At 34.0% G+C, this 18,572-nt stretch overlaps 1 protein-coding gene across 2 annotated transcripts in view; it reads right to left on the bottom strand.

Moving 5' to 3' along the window:
• LOC118744143 overlaps window positions 1-12,215 on the bottom strand; it is a 363,604-nt gene extending 351,389 nt beyond the window's left edge. Inside the window, exons 1-2 of one of the 2 annotated variants that reach the window (XM_036476921.1) lie at window positions 11,629-12,215; window positions 9,743-10,245 (exon numbers count right to left, since the gene is read on the bottom strand). The gene's annotated coding sequence lies outside the window, so the exon portion shown is untranslated. Of the gene's footprint in view, window positions 1-9,742 lie in introns of both variants that reach the window. The other variant, XM_036476920.1, reaches the window with a different exon arrangement.
• Window positions 12,216-18,572: the final 6,357 nt, after the last annotated feature.

Genomic DNA, 18,572 nt, shown 5'->3' with positions numbered 1-18,572 from the left:
GAGTTTTCGCGAAAAGTGCGGTCATGTAGTAGAGAAAGTAGAAATCACTTGTCTGGAAAGCATTTAGAAAAGTTGTTGTTTCTTGGCAGTGTGCCCCATAAGCTATTTTTTCATAAATATTTTGTGAATAATATACTTATATGAAGTCATATATGTAATTACATATAACTAATATTGTTCCTCAGCAATGTACCAAAAGAAACTATAAAATTTTTTTTTCATAAATAGTTTGTAAGTGATGCTGTATACTGTATAGCTGTATACTTATATGGGTGACCTTATGGATAAGTGTCAGATTTTTATTTTTATTTTCAAATTAATTGTAGTTACTTCTTTATAAAAAATATAGTTCATTCTATGACACAAACCATGTAAATAGAAGTTTAAAATTTTGTACAAAAATTAAAAGAAAATAAAAGTTTCACCAAAATTAAAAACTTTTTATTCAGAATAATTACTTAAATATATATGTTTTCTATACATGCAACTTTATTGGCTTTTTATTTGATTTTGACATACAATGTTTTAAACTATGATGAGACGTAATCATACGACCTTTTACAACAAAAAAGGGAAGTATCTCTCGCAAGAGAAGATGAAAACAATTCAAGTAAATACTAGATACTTTGCCGATACTGAGTGGGTATCGATACTTTCAGTCTTTGAAGTACAAGTACTCATTAGAGTGATACCTTTGTGGTATCGATTGAACCCTACCCCAGTAAGAGAATTATATGTGCAATACTTCAACTTGAAATAGTTAAATGAAAACCAATACTAGATCTTTGATGTTTTCCCTCAATAATTGTATTCATTAACTCTATCAAAAGAATATAAAAAACGTTGTAAATATGCATTCGCTTATAACAAGATAATTTAATTGTAACATTATGTTGAAATTTTCGTAGAAAATATTTATATTTGCAAAGAAACATGTTTCAGGCTACCGATTATTTTAAAATAAGTTTTATTTATAAGTTATAAGTTTAAGTTTATTTGTTGGTATTGGATTATATTTCTATTGCACAATTTTATTTATTTTACGCTTTGCGGCGTACATTTTAACGAAATTTTGTTGTAAAATTTGTTACTCTAAAAGAAGGTATTTTGTTCCTCAAATACGATTTTGTTGTGCGCACGGTATGAATAACACCGTTTTAACGCTGGAATTTTCAATATCTTCGGTCGAAATGAGCGAAAAATTTTCCAGCTTAATGCACAAAGAATATATACATATTTTATTACGCTCTACAGCACTTGGATGGGTATTACACCAAATTAAAAAAGTAATTTTTCCGTTTTTCGAAGTTAGAATCCGAAATCTCGATATGGGTCCTCGAAATGCGAAAAATATTTTTAGGTATTGTATCTCAACAACTAAAAGAGTAAAAATATGTATATTGAAACGGTATATAACTTTTTTTGTTCAAGCCTATATTACAGGAGCTATAAGATGTGAAGGGTCATATCTTCGAAAAATAAAAAAAATTATATTTCAAATTTAAGTGTTATAAGTTATCTGTAATATAAGTGTGCACAAACAAAATTATATACCGTTTAAATAAGAGCAAAAGGCGGACTACGTCTATATTTTTACTTTTTTAGTTATTTGCATACAATACTTAAAAATAATTTTTTACCAAAGGTCGTATTTCGAACTTCCAAGGCTATATCTCGATTTCGGAGGCTAACTTCGAAAAGCGGAGAAATCGCTTTTTTTACTTATGACTCAGTCTCTTGAAAAAAAATTGGTTTGGTCCAATAAGAAAAAAAAAGTTGATTTTGCCGTATAGTGTTATTAATAAACAAATACGCAATCTAAACTGTACTTATTTGGCAAAACTTAAGATAAATTTACGAAATGAAGTGATTATATAGATATACATAGTATAATAATAATAATAGATTGGCGCTTACACAAATGTTAGTGTTTGGCCGAGCTTCTCCTCCGACTTGTGGCGTGCGCCTTGATATTGCACAAAGAGGAGGAGGGACCTACAGTTTTACGCCGACTCCGAACGGTGATTGTATTTTTTTTTATCAGAAGGTGTTCTTCATGGCAGAAATACACTCGGTGGTTTGCCATTGCCTGCCGAGGGACGACCGCTGTTAAGAAAAAACCTTTTTACCTTCCTTTTATTAACTCGGGATGTAACTATGTAATATTGATGCGCCTAAAAGATGCACCGATTTCTATTCTCAAGTTAAATACTTGATGACAGTACGAATTGCAATTATGACAGGGAGGTTGTAGTTTTTTAACCCTAGAACACACACCCAGAAAATACCACGTAAACACACACCCGGGAGACCTTATTTTGCGGTTTATTTAATGCTTATTCAACCGATTTCTATAATTTTTTGAAATGTATATTTTAATATATAACAAGTATTTTGTCTTTTGTTTCATTCCAGCGATATGGGCAAATAAAGTCAGGACATGCAACAGTGGATTTTTGTTTTTGTTGTTGTCCTGATAAATGCAAAACAAAATAATATAATTTATAATAATATACTTGTAGAGTAACAACGAATACACATTTTGGTTGTTATTTCATTGAAATATTCTACCTGGTTCAAAAGATATGTGCAAAAAGGTCGCGCAAGGTATGGGTACGTAGGTAGCAAATACACTGGTATAACTGGTTTTTGTATTTTATATGCAGCTGCAAGGGTTGTTTTCACACGAGGTGTTGTTATAAATGCTGCCTGTTGATATTTTCATTATTGTTTTGGTGCTCAAAAGTGTAAGAAGTGAAAATATAAGTGAAAATAAATATAACTGAAACTATAAATAACTGGATACGAAATGACTTCAAGAAGAAACGAATATTTATCAAGTGCAGCATATAGAAGGTAAAAAATGTAAAATAAGCAACAATGTAAACATATACTAATTTTTTTTTATTATGCAGGCTAACTGAGGAACAGCGAGAATCATATATACAATCTTTATTTGATGAAATTTGTGACGATGACGCTCCCTATGACTTTGACTCAGAAGATGAAGAAGAAATTCAAATCAATGACATTGAAATTGCTGATGACGATGCTGAAGTTTCGCAAAGTGCCGCAGAAGTATTACCTGATTATGCGGACTATGAGGATGATGAAGAAGACGATGAAGAAGAAGAAGTAGAAGAAAATAATGAATTACCTGCTAGTGCCGAAAAATTTGTTGCACGTGATGGTACTGAGTGGATGAAAGAACCAAATGTAAGTCGTCAGGTACTCAGACAAAATATTATAAGAGAACGTTCTGGACCAGCTAGATGCACTGAAATGTTGTCAATAGAGCAAACATTCAAATGTTTCATGAACGTTGAAATGGCTGATATAATTATGCGCCACACAAATAAGTTAGCAAAAGAAACTTATAATGCTTACAACAATGCGCATCCAAACACAACTCCTAAGTCATGGACGCCTGTGTCAATAACAGAGCTGTATGCATTTTTTGGCATACTTATTATGACTGGTGCGAACCATAGCAATGGAGAACATGTTCGATATTTATGGAGCGTCAAAAACTATCCTTTATATCGCGCCACAATGGGAGTCAACCGTTTCTGTTCGATATTGCGGTTCCTAAGATTTGACGATAAAAACACTCATGCAACACGCTTACTAACTGATAAAGCAGCACCGATCAGTGAGTTGTGGACGATGATGAACAATAATCTTGCTGCACATTACAAGCCCAGCTCATGCTTGACGATTGATGAACAATTATTTCCTTACCGTGGACGCACACGGTTTACGCAGTACATACCGTCAAAACCTGCTAAATATGGTATCAAGGTTTGGTGGATTTGCGATGCCACAAATGCATATCCACTGCATGGACAAATATATACTGGCCAAGCAGAAACTGGTAGGGAAACGAACCAAGGCGAACGAGTGGTGAAGGATTTGTCTGCCAAATACCAAGGAAGTGGCCGAAACATTACAATGGACAATTTGTTTACGACCTTGCCAGTTGCAGAACTGCTTCTCACCTGGAAACTCGCGATCCTTGGAACTTTGCGCAAAAACAAATCATATATTTCTCAAGAAATGAAGCAGAACAAAAACAGGACAATTGGTTCAACGACATTTGGCTTCAAAAATAATGTGACAATGTGCTCTTATGTTCCCAAAAAAAAATAAAGCAGTAATTTTGCTTTCGACCATGCATAATGATGCTGAAATAGCTGACAGTGGGAAACCTGAAATAATTGAATATTATAATCGTACCAAAGGTGGTGTTGATCGAATGGACCAAATGTTTGCGGAATATCCAACACAAAGACAAACAAAACGATGGCCACTAGCGATGTTCTTCAACATGTTGGACATTACAGCTCTTGCAGCCTACATTGTCTACGATTTGAATAACCCTATGTTGCCTTGGAGAACAAACAACAAGCGTAAGCAGATCCTGCGCAGCTTGGCTGAAGCATTGTGTATGCCCATTATTGAAGCCAGAGCCATAAATCGTCAAGTGACGCGAAATTTTTCGACTAAAATTGCTATTGAAGCATATTTCAACCGACCGGTGGAATCAATGGTGTCAACAGCAGCATCAACATCTGCCGCAGCGCGCACGCCAAAACCTGTGTCCGGATCTTGCTATTTATGTTACGCACAAGAGGAAAAACGCCGTAGAAAAACCAGAAAGCTGTGCGACAAATGTAAGAAGCCAATGTGTCTTGAACATTCGGTCACATCAACAAATTGCTCTATTTGCCATGATTTTCCTTAGATATAAGATGCATTTTTATAATTTTTATAATAAAATTCAATAATATAATGTGTGAAATGAATATTTTTAATTTTTCAAATAAAAAAATAATATAAAAAATGTTTTTTTTTTTATTATTATGAGGATTTTTACTATTGGGGTACAAACGTATCCCGGGTGTGTGTTTACGTATATAATGTGTTTGGAAGGCTGTAGCTCCTGAACCAATGGTCCGATCTGGTTCAAATTTTGAATTTGAACTCAAAACTAAATAATCTTCCTAGATCCGAAGTTAGCGGTATAGAGGTATAGCGGTTCAAAAGTTACAACACTTCAAAGTTGAAAGTGGATACATTTGTACCCGGGTGTGTGTTCTAGGGTTAAACTATGATTTTTTCTATATTTTTTGCGATGTTGCTTTGACCAGGACTTGAACCCAGGTGCTAATGAGTGAAAGCGCACACTGCTTACAACTACACCACAGAGGCCGACATACATATTATAGATATACATAAATACCAATACCAATTAGGGTTGCCAGATTCTGAAACGGGGAAATGAGTACACTTCTATTTCCAATAGAAAAAAAGCAGTACAAACATTAAAAAGGAGAAAAATTTTTTTGTTATTTTTCGTGCAATTTATTGTTACAAATTACCAAAAAGTAAATATATGTATAATCACTTATTTGAGCTCGTTTTCATTAATTAGGTACAAACAAATAAAGATGTCTTAGAATCTTTTTCAAAGCAACAATAAATGTTAAAAAGAAATAACTAAATTTCACAAGAGATTTCCAGACTCTTTCTGAATGTTTGGCCATTTTTTTAATGTAAGTCTTATAATTAATTTAATATTTTTCCGATTTTTATACCCGAGCGCCCTGCACCTGCCTGGCTACGACCATGCTTACACCTTTTTACTATCACACATTTACTAAGTAGTGTTCGCCACAATATTAATGGAGAAGTACATGCCGTGAAAAAATAACTGTCTCACAGGTTTTTGAAAAATAAAAGGGTCCTATATAGATTTTGCGAAACAATTATTTTATTATTGACTTAGTAAATATTTTACTTTAATTTTATGGTTTAAAATAGTAATCCTTATTGTAAGTACATGTCTTTTTCAGGTGTATTTTTTCTTAGCCTTTGTATAAAAAAAGAAGAAAAAAACAGTATAGGGTTTTACACCCTGTATATGATCAATAGCTGGAAAACGGGGTACAAAAGAAGTACAAAACTAAAAAGGGAGTATATTTCCAGATATTTTTTTTTTTAGTACAAGGGAGTACGTTACAATAAAAAGGAGCACGTTTACTCCCAAAAGCAGTACGTCTGGCAACCCTAATATCAATGTATGTATGTATTTACCAGGCCCGGCCGCAAGTGGGGAGGGGAGTTTGGGGGTTTCAAAACCCCTACCCCTCCCCTGTGGAGGGAAATATGCATAAAAATTTGCCATCATTTAGTTTAAGATAATAATGGTAAAACATATTTTAAGATCTCAAATATTTAAGATCTCTTTTCAGAGATACATAGTAGTCGAGAGCTTTAACTTGAATATAAGCCAGGAAGGCCGAATTATGTTTTGTTTCTTTGCTAAGGCTTCTAAGATATTGCAAAAACTCGTTGACCTCGTTTTTTCCAAAATCTGGAGCTGATGGAAACTTTATACTTACGGATTCGTAATCAGCACAAAAAAAATCTATCAAAAACAGCTTTAACATTTACCAAATTTTAATTTTTTTTGTTGGGCTGTGTTAAACATTAAAAAATAAGTTAAAATTCATATTTCTGTTTTTTCTACAGAAATGTTTCCTTATGTGGTCTAGAGTGTTATCCCCTATTTAGTTATAGTTTTGCAAAATAATTCAATGAATATCATCATGCATGTGCGGTAGCCTGCGCTTTATTTTACAACTGTGTCCTACAAAGCAAGACTCCCCCCAGAAAGGTTCATTTAGTCATAAAAACGTGACCTGCCAAATTTTTTTTGTTTTTAAATCGGATAACGGAAAGACGTGCCTCAAAGGTCCTAAAGTTTAGAAAATGCAGGGCATTTTTCACAAAGCGGTCAATATTTTGCCTATAAGTCAGTGGGAAATTTAAATTATTTTAATGGCACTTGATGGAGTTTTGTTCCCCGATGTCAAAAATAGCTAAGGTACTTTTAAACCTCCCCATCTTTTAAAGTTACTGAGGTTTTTTTTGGGAAAGCCGTGAAACCTTTTGAAAAATTCAACATGGCATCTCAAATATGGCATCAAAACTAACCGTAATTAGATTTTGCTTTACAAATTTTGTGCCACCGGAGAACCCAACACTAAAAGAGGAAAGTTCCCTACAACTTTGGCATTTGAATATGCTACGCATTTTTATCCGAAATTGTTGAAAAATGCCGAAAACAGTGACAATGAAAACATTTTGCTAACTTTTTGCTAATTATTTACAATAAAAACTATATATTTTTTTTAAGTTGTATAACTACATCAAGTGCCATTAAAATATATTAAATTTCCCACTGAATTATAGGCAATTTTGACCACTTTGTGAAAAATCGCATAAAAATGCTGAACTTTAGGGCCTTCGAGGCACGTCTTTCCGTTGCCCGCAGGGCACGTTTTTATGAACAAAGGAACAGAAAGAACAGAAGGGTGAGTCTTGCTTTGTAGCTTAACAAAATTTTTTTTTTCTGACAACTAAGGCGCAGTCTAAATGTGCAGGCATGGGCAGAGAACGAGCACACATTGGGATAGCGGTTATAGAACAATTTATGGGAAATTCTTCATACATTCCTGACATATTTTAATTTGATGCTCACCACAGAGGGCGGTTTCGTTATATATTGGCCAATAGGTAAAAATAGGTAAAATTTACGTGCACACTTTTTTGTAACAACGATCAAAGCAAACCGCGAGCTGAGAATTGCTTAATTATAATTATTCACTTGTTTATGCAATGCTAAAATAAAGAAAGCACTGCCGAGCGCGCACAGCGATAGGGCATAACGATAAAATGTAATGGGACTTTTTATGCGACATACACGTAAAATTTACGTACATATATTACCTATGCAGGGTTAATCAGTATTTAAAGAATTTTTATATATACCTCGGTGAATTGCATTTCTTTGAGTTTTGCTAAATTATATGCACAATTAAATACAATATTCTGAATACTCTAAATAAAACAATGAAATTCTTGGTTGTTACGAATGACTTTACAACCAAACAAAAGTCTTACTCTTGGATGAACACACTCCCAGAAAATATGTACTAATGAGACCTATGTATGTACATATATAGGTGTGTACATGCATATATGTATACTTTGCCTTCGGTTGCCCTCCAATTTTTAATACTATCTAACTGCGTATTTCGATAATCAGGACTAAATACACGTTTTTTATGTGTATAAAGTTAGCGAAACAACATCAAGCAAAAAATGTCACATATACCCATGAATTTGCCATTTTTTGCCTTTAATTAGTTGTGGAAAAAATAATTTTGTCGCTCTGGTATTTTTTTTAGATATAAGGTGTTTTGCTAAATTTATATAAAGTTAGCGAAGCACCCCTCCAAACTTAAAGATAAACGACTAGGCTTTATGTCAAAATTTGCCGTTTTTTTGCCGTTCTAAGATGAGCTTTTACTTTTGAAAAAAATATTTAAAAAAAAATATAAATTTTTTTTGCAATTTTTTTTTCAATGTTCAATAATTTTTAGAAGAAAAGGATAATAATATAATAGAAAAGCAAACCCGGTTTCTTTATGTACCACTTTGAAATTTAAACAAACAACCATCACCATGGTTAAAATTCAAAAAATTAAGAAGCTTTCTTATCACAATCAAACGACAAAATCAAAAACAGTTTTAATGCACAAAACAATTCAAACGGCAAATTAAGCAAGAAAAAAATTAATTATTTTTATTATTTTTAACCAATTTTTAAACCGCTTTCCAAGTAACTAATTTTTTTTTTAATAAGGCTGTTTAATCAAAAAACAATTAAACGACAAAATCAAAAACAGTTTTAATGCACAAAGCAAGCCAAAAAAATAGGGACTTGGAAAGCGGTTTAAAAATTGGTTAAAAATAATAAAAACAATTAGTTTTTTGTTGCATATTTTGCCGTTTGGCTTGCTTTGTGCATTAAAACTGTTTTTGATTTTGTCGTTTAATTGTTTTTTGTTTAAACAGCCTTATTTAAAAAAAAAATTGGGACTTGGAAAGCGGTTTAAAAATTGGTTAAAAATAATAAAAACAATTAATTTTTTTGTTGCATAATTTCCGTCTCGCTTGTTTTGTGCATTAAAACTGTTTCTGATTTTGTCGTTTAATTGTTTTTTGTTTAAACAGCCTTATTTAAAAAAAAAATAGGGACTTGGAAAGCGATTTAAAAATTGGTTAAAAATAATAAAAATAATAATTTTTGTGTTGCATAATTTGCCGTTTGAATTGTTTTGTGCATTAAAACTGTTTTTGGTTCTGTCGTTTGATTGTGATAAGAAAGCTTCTTAATTTTTTGAATTTTAACCATGGCGATTGTTGTTTGTTTAAATTTCAAAGCGGTACATAAAGAAACCGGGTTTGAATTTCTATTATATTATAATCCTTTTCTTCTAAAAATTATTGAACATTGAAAAAAAAATTGCAAAAAAATTTTTGTTTTTAATTTTTATTTTTTTTAAATATTTTTTTCAAAAGTAAACTAGCTCATCTTAGAACGGCAAAAAACGGCAAATTTTGACATAAAGCCTAGTCGTTTATCTTTGAGTTTGGAGGGGTGCTGCGCTAACTTTATATAAAGTTAGCAAAACACCTTATATCTAAAAAAAATACCAGAGCGACAAAATTATTTTTTCCACAACTAATTAACGGCAAAAAACGGAAAATTCATGGGTATATGCGACATTTTTTGCTTGATGTTGTTTCGCTAACTTTATACACATCGTTTTTTTATATAAATGTGCGTATGTATGCATGAGCGTGCATTAAACCGTTTGTGAAGGCATACCTCTGCTATGAGGCTGCTGGTAGTCTGAACAGGCATTTTCGATTCCAATTTACAGCAGCAAAAATGCATATAACTCCCGCTACGTTTTTGCTTGTGAACAAAAATCCATCAATGTTAAATATGAAAAAACGTCAAAATTTATCGCTGCTAGATTTGATTTGATGGCGATGATATGTTGAATTAATAACGACGATAACAAAAACAGAGCAACATTCCTGGCAAAGGCGATGCAAAATCCAATCGATCATAAGTACTCAAAATTAGAAACTGCAGGCAATTAAGAAATTAGTTGTTTTTGAAGAGAAGCAGACGTATGTCGGTATGCGCCAATAAACAGTTCCAGCAGACACATTATGTCCATAGTTAGTTCTCTTGTAAACTCGATTAACCTTGAAATTGTATAGCGCATTCCATGCTCACACTCTTTTCGTTGCAATATTGTGGGAAGTTCTTTTTTTAAAACCTCGAATCAGCTCAGCTTGGACGCATAGAATATATGAGTCCTAGATTTTCATAAACTATTATAAATTAGGTACGATATATTGATGAACACAAATAAAACAGTTAGATGTCTTTCTTGATTTCTGATTTGAATCGAGAATCATTTTCCTTTTGACACGACGCACTTTTAAAATTGGTTTTAGATACACTTTGTAACATGTACTCCTATGTGGCGGGAGAGCTGCTTCTGTTCTTCACTCAACAAAACTCAATCATACACACTGAGACTCAATACAAGGAAACTCAAGGATTCTCATCGATATGCGAAGTAAGTCGACGTTGCTTTCCATTCTCACGCTGTTCAACTCAATTCAGCTCAGCTCAGCTTAGCCTTTCCATTGCATTGCACCGCACTAAAACTCTCCATTCGGTATTGTGATTCGCTACCGAAATATTTAGCTCATTTTGAAAGGAATTCAATAAAGGTGGGAGACACGTCCACGGTAAGGACAAGACGAAACATCAAAGTACTGACGAGCGTAACAAAGGCAACTACAACCGTTAAGCGAAAAGCGAAAGGCGACAGCGAAACTACACACATACACATATGCACGACACGTAGAACCGAAAGTAAACCACGAAGTGTATCGAAAACGAGACGAACTGCAAACGAACATAAAACGAACAGCGCCTGAATATGAAAATTCGTATATCCACAAAAATTTTATATAATTCAACGTAGCCGTCCTCGTCGAGGTTGTATAGATTGTATAGAAATCAGAAAGGCTATGGGGGAATGGGTGCGAATTTTTCGCTTTTGATTAGTTTCTTGACAATTTCGGCGTCTTTGTGAATTAAGGAATTTTCTCACATTTCAGAGCCTCTTATTTCACGTTTTTTTGCTATTTCTTTAGTATGTATTTCAAACTTATTTTCGACATTTCCTGCAAGTAGGAAATTATTTGAAGTTTGCATTTTGTTAGGCACTCTTAGTATTTGAATTGATAAGTTATCGGCACACACCCATGTACATATCTTAAATTATAAATTTCAGATACGATTATTAATTCGCAAAGTTCAGAATGCCTCTGAATGTTTTACATAAGTCCAGGACGGAAACATGACTGCGAGTAAAACTAAGTAAGCAAATACGAAGTTTGAGGCCGTTCACATCAGAACCTTCATTTGCTCTATAATTATATAATTTTTTTTTGTGTATGCGCACTTTCTTGGAAAAACACGTTGCTTGTTATTAAATGAAACACTTTAGCTGAAATATTCATAAAACTGAGATATAAATGAATACGCGATTAATTTAATTCACTTAAAGGCCCTCTATGACAATACACATTCGCAACATGCAATTTTATGACCAACACACACAATTCCTTGGCAGTAGAAAAAATTCCATATTCAACATTCGTTATCTATACGCAATGAGATACTTTAGGTCCACTTAACTTCTGCGTGCATAGACATTTTTCATACTGAAATATGCTTTCCATTATCGTTTCCCCGTGTAAGTCGGTATTTGTGCAGTTTTTTTTTCGATTTAATTCGATTGCGGTAGCACGATTGATTAGCGCAAATATTAATAACTTGTTGAAAACCAGAAAATATGTGGATCACTTTTTGAATTGATTTTGTGGATGTTTATTTAATTGGAGCATTTTTATTGAAAATATATAGTATTTTTTGGTTTGTTGAACGACTGCGCGTCGCAGGATACACCGTACTACCCTGCTTCTTAGCTGATGGCCCCAAATGGCACTGACTGCGCCACAATTGCAGATGGCGCTAAATTGGAAAGGCAACCATGAATATCAATCGGAAGCAAAAGCAACGGGGTATACAAATTCGTGCTTTTGTGTGGCTCTCGATTTGCTGACAAAGGAATTGCCAGTTCTAATAGAGCTAAGAGAGAACAGGAGAGAAAAGTTGTGGCAGAAATATTCCTAACAACCTTTACTTTACTTACTGAAGCTACAATTTTGACTCTCTTGTAAACAAAAGCTCTATACTCGTTGCTGTTATAATAAAGCTTATCACCATGTGAGTAATCGAATGCGAAATGTACATTCCTAAAAGTTGTTCCATCATTTGTATTGATACTCTTTACAACAATCGCACGTATCTACTTATGTACAAATGTATGTATACATACATATCGTCGTTTAAAGTACAAAACCGCTTATCAAAAAAATGCAAAACCGCGTATCAAGATAATGCAAAACCGCGTATGTGAGGTTGCATAAATTATTTTCTAGAGAGTAAAAACATTCCTATTTCAAAATGGTTCTCTTTTTTATAAAGAAATCGCATTTCTGGCTGGTATATTTCAGGACGAATGGATAAGGACTAAGCCAAGAGTTTGTGTGAGCAAATTCAATTTTTGGCAGCCAAAGTAGTTACGCGGTTTTGTACTTTAAACGACGATATGTATGTATATGTACATACAAATATGTTTGCTGTCAAACTCCATATTTTATTTACTCTGAATGCACATATCGCTACGCTAATATTTATACTAAAATAAAAAAACAAAAACAGTTTATATTATGTTTTGCAGAAATTTTAAATGAAAGGATTTCACTTTTACAGCCTTTTAATTACTCTGTCAAAAAAAACTATTTACATACATATGTATGTATGTATATGAGATAGGACCTTGCTATACAAAAGTACATTGTACTTTCAAACATAATAACGGCATGCAAATTGTGGTTGGGTTCGGTTGATAAACAACTTGACCAATTTAAGCCCACGTCGAACCGAATGGGTTAGGAGCGTAGAATTTAAGAACTAGGGGTGCAAAACGGCGCCGAAAATTGAGCCAGAAAACCGGTCAAAATTATTTAGGGGCCTATATTATCTCAAAATACAATAAAAAACAATATCTAATCAATATTTTGGATTTATTAATAAAAATAAATAAAAAAACAGAAAAAAAAATATTTTAGAAAATTTTATTTTATTCGGAGTCAGCGCCGCTGTTGCCATCCGATTCGCTGTTAACATCCGAATGCTCTTCATCATCATCAATATCTTCAACAGTATTGTCGTCCGACCTATTTAAGTTCGTTGCAGCAATCATTTCTTCTTATTCTTCTTATTGTTTGGCCGACTCGAGCTGAGAGAGGATCGGATGTTAAAAGTAATATATTTAAAATGTCTCTGTTGCACTCAGTCCTCGAAAATTTTCTTGCAAAGCAGGGTTGAAAAATGGAAATTTGAGATTGTACCTAATATCATAAAATAAATGTACCTAAATGAGACAGATTGTACCTAAAAAAGTTACATCATTCATTTGTAGTTTTTTTTATAAATGTTATTTAAAACATGTATACAAAATATGGATGTTTTTTTTAACTGAGCCTATATCTATGGACTACATATAATCTAATGGGAATCGGAGAAGCGTTGTTTTTGTCTAATTTTGGCTACTGAAAAATGTTGGCGAAACAGACAAAAAAAACACACTTTGCGAAGTATACTTCTTTATCCAGCTTTTTATAAAACAACAGGAAAGGTCTGCTTATTTATCCGATTCCTTTTGATAGGTGCAGCAAGTCTAGAGAAAATAATCAAATTGCAGGAAGTAACTTCGAAAGCATTTTAAATATATTTCCAGAAATCAAAAAGCGAATATGGGTCAAATAGCTATAGTTCTCATCTAAAGAAAATATGAAATTTGAAGACATCCTAGACACTGAACTGTATGTGTGAATAAAGGCCGGTTTTCATTATGTCATATTTTGACAACAAAATTTGTCGCCATATTTTGATACAACTTTCTTTCCTTTATCCCTACCTTTATCGATGATATTATGCAGCGGATGTACACGCCTGAATCTGATCTAAATCAATCAAAAGGCCATCTTTTAGTCCCATTTGACAATTTGTTTTCACTCATTTGACCGCAAATGCCATTGAATTCGACTTAGTGAAAATAATCGTTAAAATTAATAGAAAAAAATACGAATTTGAGGATAGCTAAGCAAAGTGTTAATTTTTCGTGTTGGCTGCTCTAAATGCAATGTAAAATGTGTAATATAATACATAATATGACTTTTTCAATTTCTTCCTTTTGACCACTTTTCTTTAGAATTGTTTATTCTTCAAAATGAAAGCAAAGTAAATATACTAGCACGGTAAAGGAAAAAGAAAAAAAAAACTAAAAATGCATCTGATCAAAATATGAGTGTACCTAAAATCTAGTGTCTGTACCTAATGTACCTTTAAGTCATCAAACGTCGGAAAAAGGTAAAATTGTACCTACTTTTTCATCCCTGTTGCAAAGTCTACTCAGCGGCTTCGTCGGACAATTGTCCAATCGGCAGAATTGGTTCTGCCATCACTTGCGCTCCGTGCATCAGAATTTTGTGGACTGTAGGCGGCATTGGATGACAGCCGTACAATTCCACATACAGTTTGGCAGTGTCTTGAGCATAATCATCAAATTTTTAGTGATCAACCTCATGGCCACTTGAGATTACCACAAGAATCACTTTAAACTTATTGATTAATTCCAAGTTGATGCCGGTAATGCGAGCAGAGCATTCTGCATTTTGGAAAAATCTCCTGGACGTATTCTTATCATTGCTATTTCCAAAGCCAGCCTTAGGAACATCAACAAGTAGACCCATATCTTCTCTGAAAGATTTCTGTAATTTCTCTTTTTTTCTTTAGCAATCTTTTTCTCTTCCGGTGTACGGGCTTGCCACTTCTGGAGGGGTTGTTTATATGCTAAATGTGGCAGTGTCTCAAAAAAGCGTATGGCATGGAGTACTGAGGGCCAAAACTTTAGGGCTTCTTTTTTAACGGCACCTTTCTCTAGTTTGTTAAAATCCTTTGATGTCTGGCCGCATATATAACATAGTTGATGCAGTGTCCGTTGCGGAGTTGCAGACCTTTCCGTCTTCCATAGTCAGCAAAATATTGTGACTGATTTTCACTGATATGTCACTGTCTATAGTTTCCTTCAGATTTTTAGCTTGATTTTCGATGTATTATAAAAGAAAAAATTTAAGAAAGAAATATATTTTTTGAAAAATGTCGCCTTTGACTAAAAAATTTAAAAAGGTTGGGGTGGGTCGGGGTGAGATTTTATTTTTCATTCAGATAGGCAAAGGTTCGCCCTTCTTTTATAAAGAAGACCCAGAATTCACCAGGTAAAGGTGGCTACATATCGAATCCCGCCCACTCCCTACTCAACAGAGATTTTAATACAAGTATTTAAAATTCAAATACAAAATGCTTATTTTTATATTTATACTAGCCGGCCTCGTATACGCAAGGCTTCGCCACGCGCTGAATGTTTACATAAGCATTAGTACGAGAGCTAGAAACGTCGTGAAAACAGGAATCTCAGGACAGCTGGTTTTTGTTATGACATCTCTCTCACTCCCTCGGTTAGCGTGCGGGTCATCTGGCAGGCGGTAATGGTTGCGTTGACTAATTCGCATCGTATCTTTACAGTTAAAAATGCTATTTTTTTAAACCATTTTAGTACGGCTAATTTTCTTTTCATTGGCTTCAAATAGCTTTTAGAAACGTAGATCTATTATTGCCAGACATGTCCGTTGTTGCTAACATCGTGCCAGACGTCATTTTTTATTTAAAAAAAATTTAATTTTTCAACTCATTTTAGTAAAGCTCAAAATTTAATATGATGTTGTTTAAGTACTAATGAACCTAAAATTAATTTGCCAGACATTCATTCGGTTGCTAAAGCAAGAGCCAGACCGATTTAAAGCTGAAAAGTATTACGCTGGTAGTGAGGGAGATAGTAGCAAAATAGTGAATTTTCATAGGATTTTATATGAAGACTGGAAACTATAACTACTTATCTAACGTTATAACATAAATCTAATTATTGGAATATCAAAAAAATATAATTTTTTTTCTAATACATACGTTAAGGCTAATACAAACTTGAAATATTTCAAAAAACATTAACTAGTATAGTGTTGGAATAAAGCAAGAAAAACAAGAGAAAAATACAAAGATTTTCATATTTATAACATTTTATTTATATTTGTGTCATAAAAAACACTCACTTACAACAAAAATGCACACTGGATGCCGCTATCCAATTCCTATGCAGAACTGCCTGCTGATTCCGAAAATGGAGTATTATTTCCATAAATAAGTTTTCGAGATATTTGCCATTTACCGTTATTCAGCTTAAATAAGTGGTTCCACTTAATCACGTATGTATATCTTATACGAAATGCAGCAAATGAAAGGTAGAAAAACTCTCCATAAACAGTATATATGTACATCAGTTTTCTATAAACTTAGTAGTTTCTGAGAAATTCATTAATCATTCAAGATTTTTTCTTTTTTAATGATAAAATCTAAAAAAATTCTAAATTTAACATGAAATATGAGCAGCAAAGAATGTTACTCATTTATTCTTTATTCACATATCTATCAATTTTCTTCGTTTGTAGCCAGGCGAATACATATAAGGTGGTATCGATTCAACAAATCCAACAATTACTTGTATTTTGTTTTTGCTTTTAGCGGGCCATTAAATTTTTTTTATAAAAAATGACGTCTGGTACAATGTTAGCAGCAACGGATATATCTGGCAGTAATAAAGCTACGTTTCTAAAAGCTAGTTAAACCCGATGAAAAGAAAATTAGCCTTACTGAAATGATTTAAAAAAATAGCATTTTTAACTGTAAATATACGATGCGCAGGAGTGAGAGAGTGCGAGGGAGTGAGAGACATGTCATATCAAAAAACCAGCTGTCCTGAAATCCTCTCTCGAAAACGTTGCTAGCTCTTAGACTATATGTACGTATATGCATTTGGAGATAGCAGGTGTCAACCCTATTCAAAAAAATAGAACGGTGTGGATCTTATAATTTTTTAGACAGGCGGCAACTCTACTCAAAAAAATAAAGCCTGATTGTACATCTGGAGGCCAATACCTTTAACATAACAACTCACTTTTTAGTCCAGCGAACAGCCCACATCTTATAATTTTTCGTGCAGGTGGCAAGAGTCTTCAAAAAATAACCTTATTGCACATCTGACTTTCATTTGACTCCTCACTTTTTATAAATGAATGAACCATGATAAAAATATAGGAAGGTAGAACCGCTGAGAGGAATTTTTCAAATTCTTCACGTTTGCAAGCATTTTAATTTTAAAATTTTACACACAAACTCACACACACATTCTCATTTTCAATCTCAAACAACAAAAACTTTGAACAATTTATTTTTTTTACCCTCAATTTTATATGATTTTAAAATGCGGGCAAACTTCAAAAAAAAATTAGGACGACGAATTGAGAGAACGGTTTTACCTTACTATGTTTTTATCATGGATTGAACTGTGAAAATCTGATTTAATAAATAAAAAAATGCCCTCACATATTATTAATGTGACCAACTATTTCATAGCTCAGAGAAATACTGGTTAGGGCAAGGGACACAATTTACTGGTTTCGAGCGCACCATCATACCATTTAGCAGTGAGTCTACCGCTTCCATCAACTATTTCCACTGCAGAAGCCCGCAAGCCTCAACATAGTTTTGGTGGAGAGGTTTCGGCAGAATAAACCTCCACCAACCTTGTCTCCAAGTTTTGATCTGTCCGTGAAGAAGTTTACCGCTCCCTTCTTCGAGTAACCCCGCCCTACCCAGTCCTCTCTTGAGGGCATAGAGGTAGAGAAGGAGCTTCTGGGAGCCATTTCGGAGGCACTTTAATCTATGTGTTCATGGCGAAGTCAAAGCCCTCCAGAACTCCAAAGTGTCACCACCCGGTATCCCTGAGCTTTGTATCAGTTCGTGTTGCGACAATTCAGTCTACAATATCCGCAGGCGCCGTGTTCAACATGACGATAAACGCCAGTGTAGGGCGTGCTCCACTAATTCCGACTAGGGGGAACCGCTGTAAACGCTCCAGTTGTTTTACAAGTGTAGCCTCAAGTGAGTTCCACCTGACAAGGGCTCCATGAAATAAGATAGGTTTACATCTGGTTTCATAACACCCCTACAGCAGTAGTAGTATCTTGTACTTCCTAGTAAACAAAACCAGTTCCAACTTGCTGGGATTTACTGCTGCCATTGATCCCCCACTTAGTTACTTGGTTCAGGTAAGCTTGAGCCAGATCAAAAAGGGTGTCTGGATATCGTTCCTCAACCAAAAGTTCCACATAGGCGATCACCCGACAGCCAATTTGGTACAGTTCCTCTAGAAGGTCGTTTACAACCAAAATCCAGAGCAGGGGAGACAGAACACCATCTGCGGAGTTCCCCTATTGACTCTGAGCGCAGGCGCTCCCCCACTCCGCCGCGACAGTTCTGTTACGAAGTAAGCTGTAGATAAGCCTTATTATGTTGGGTTCAACCCCAAATTATCCCCCTATTG

Source organism: Rhagoletis pomonella, unplaced genomic scaffold, assembly GCF_013731165.1.
Source record: "Rhagoletis pomonella isolate Grant_MI unplaced genomic scaffold, Rhpom_1.0 Rhpom_scaffold_00008, whole genome shotgun sequence".
NCBI lineage: Eukaryota > Metazoa > Arthropoda > Insecta > Diptera > Tephritidae > Rhagoletis > Rhagoletis pomonella.
Note: the sequence above shows the minus strand (reverse complement) of the source record. Positions and strands in the feature narration are given on the sequence as shown.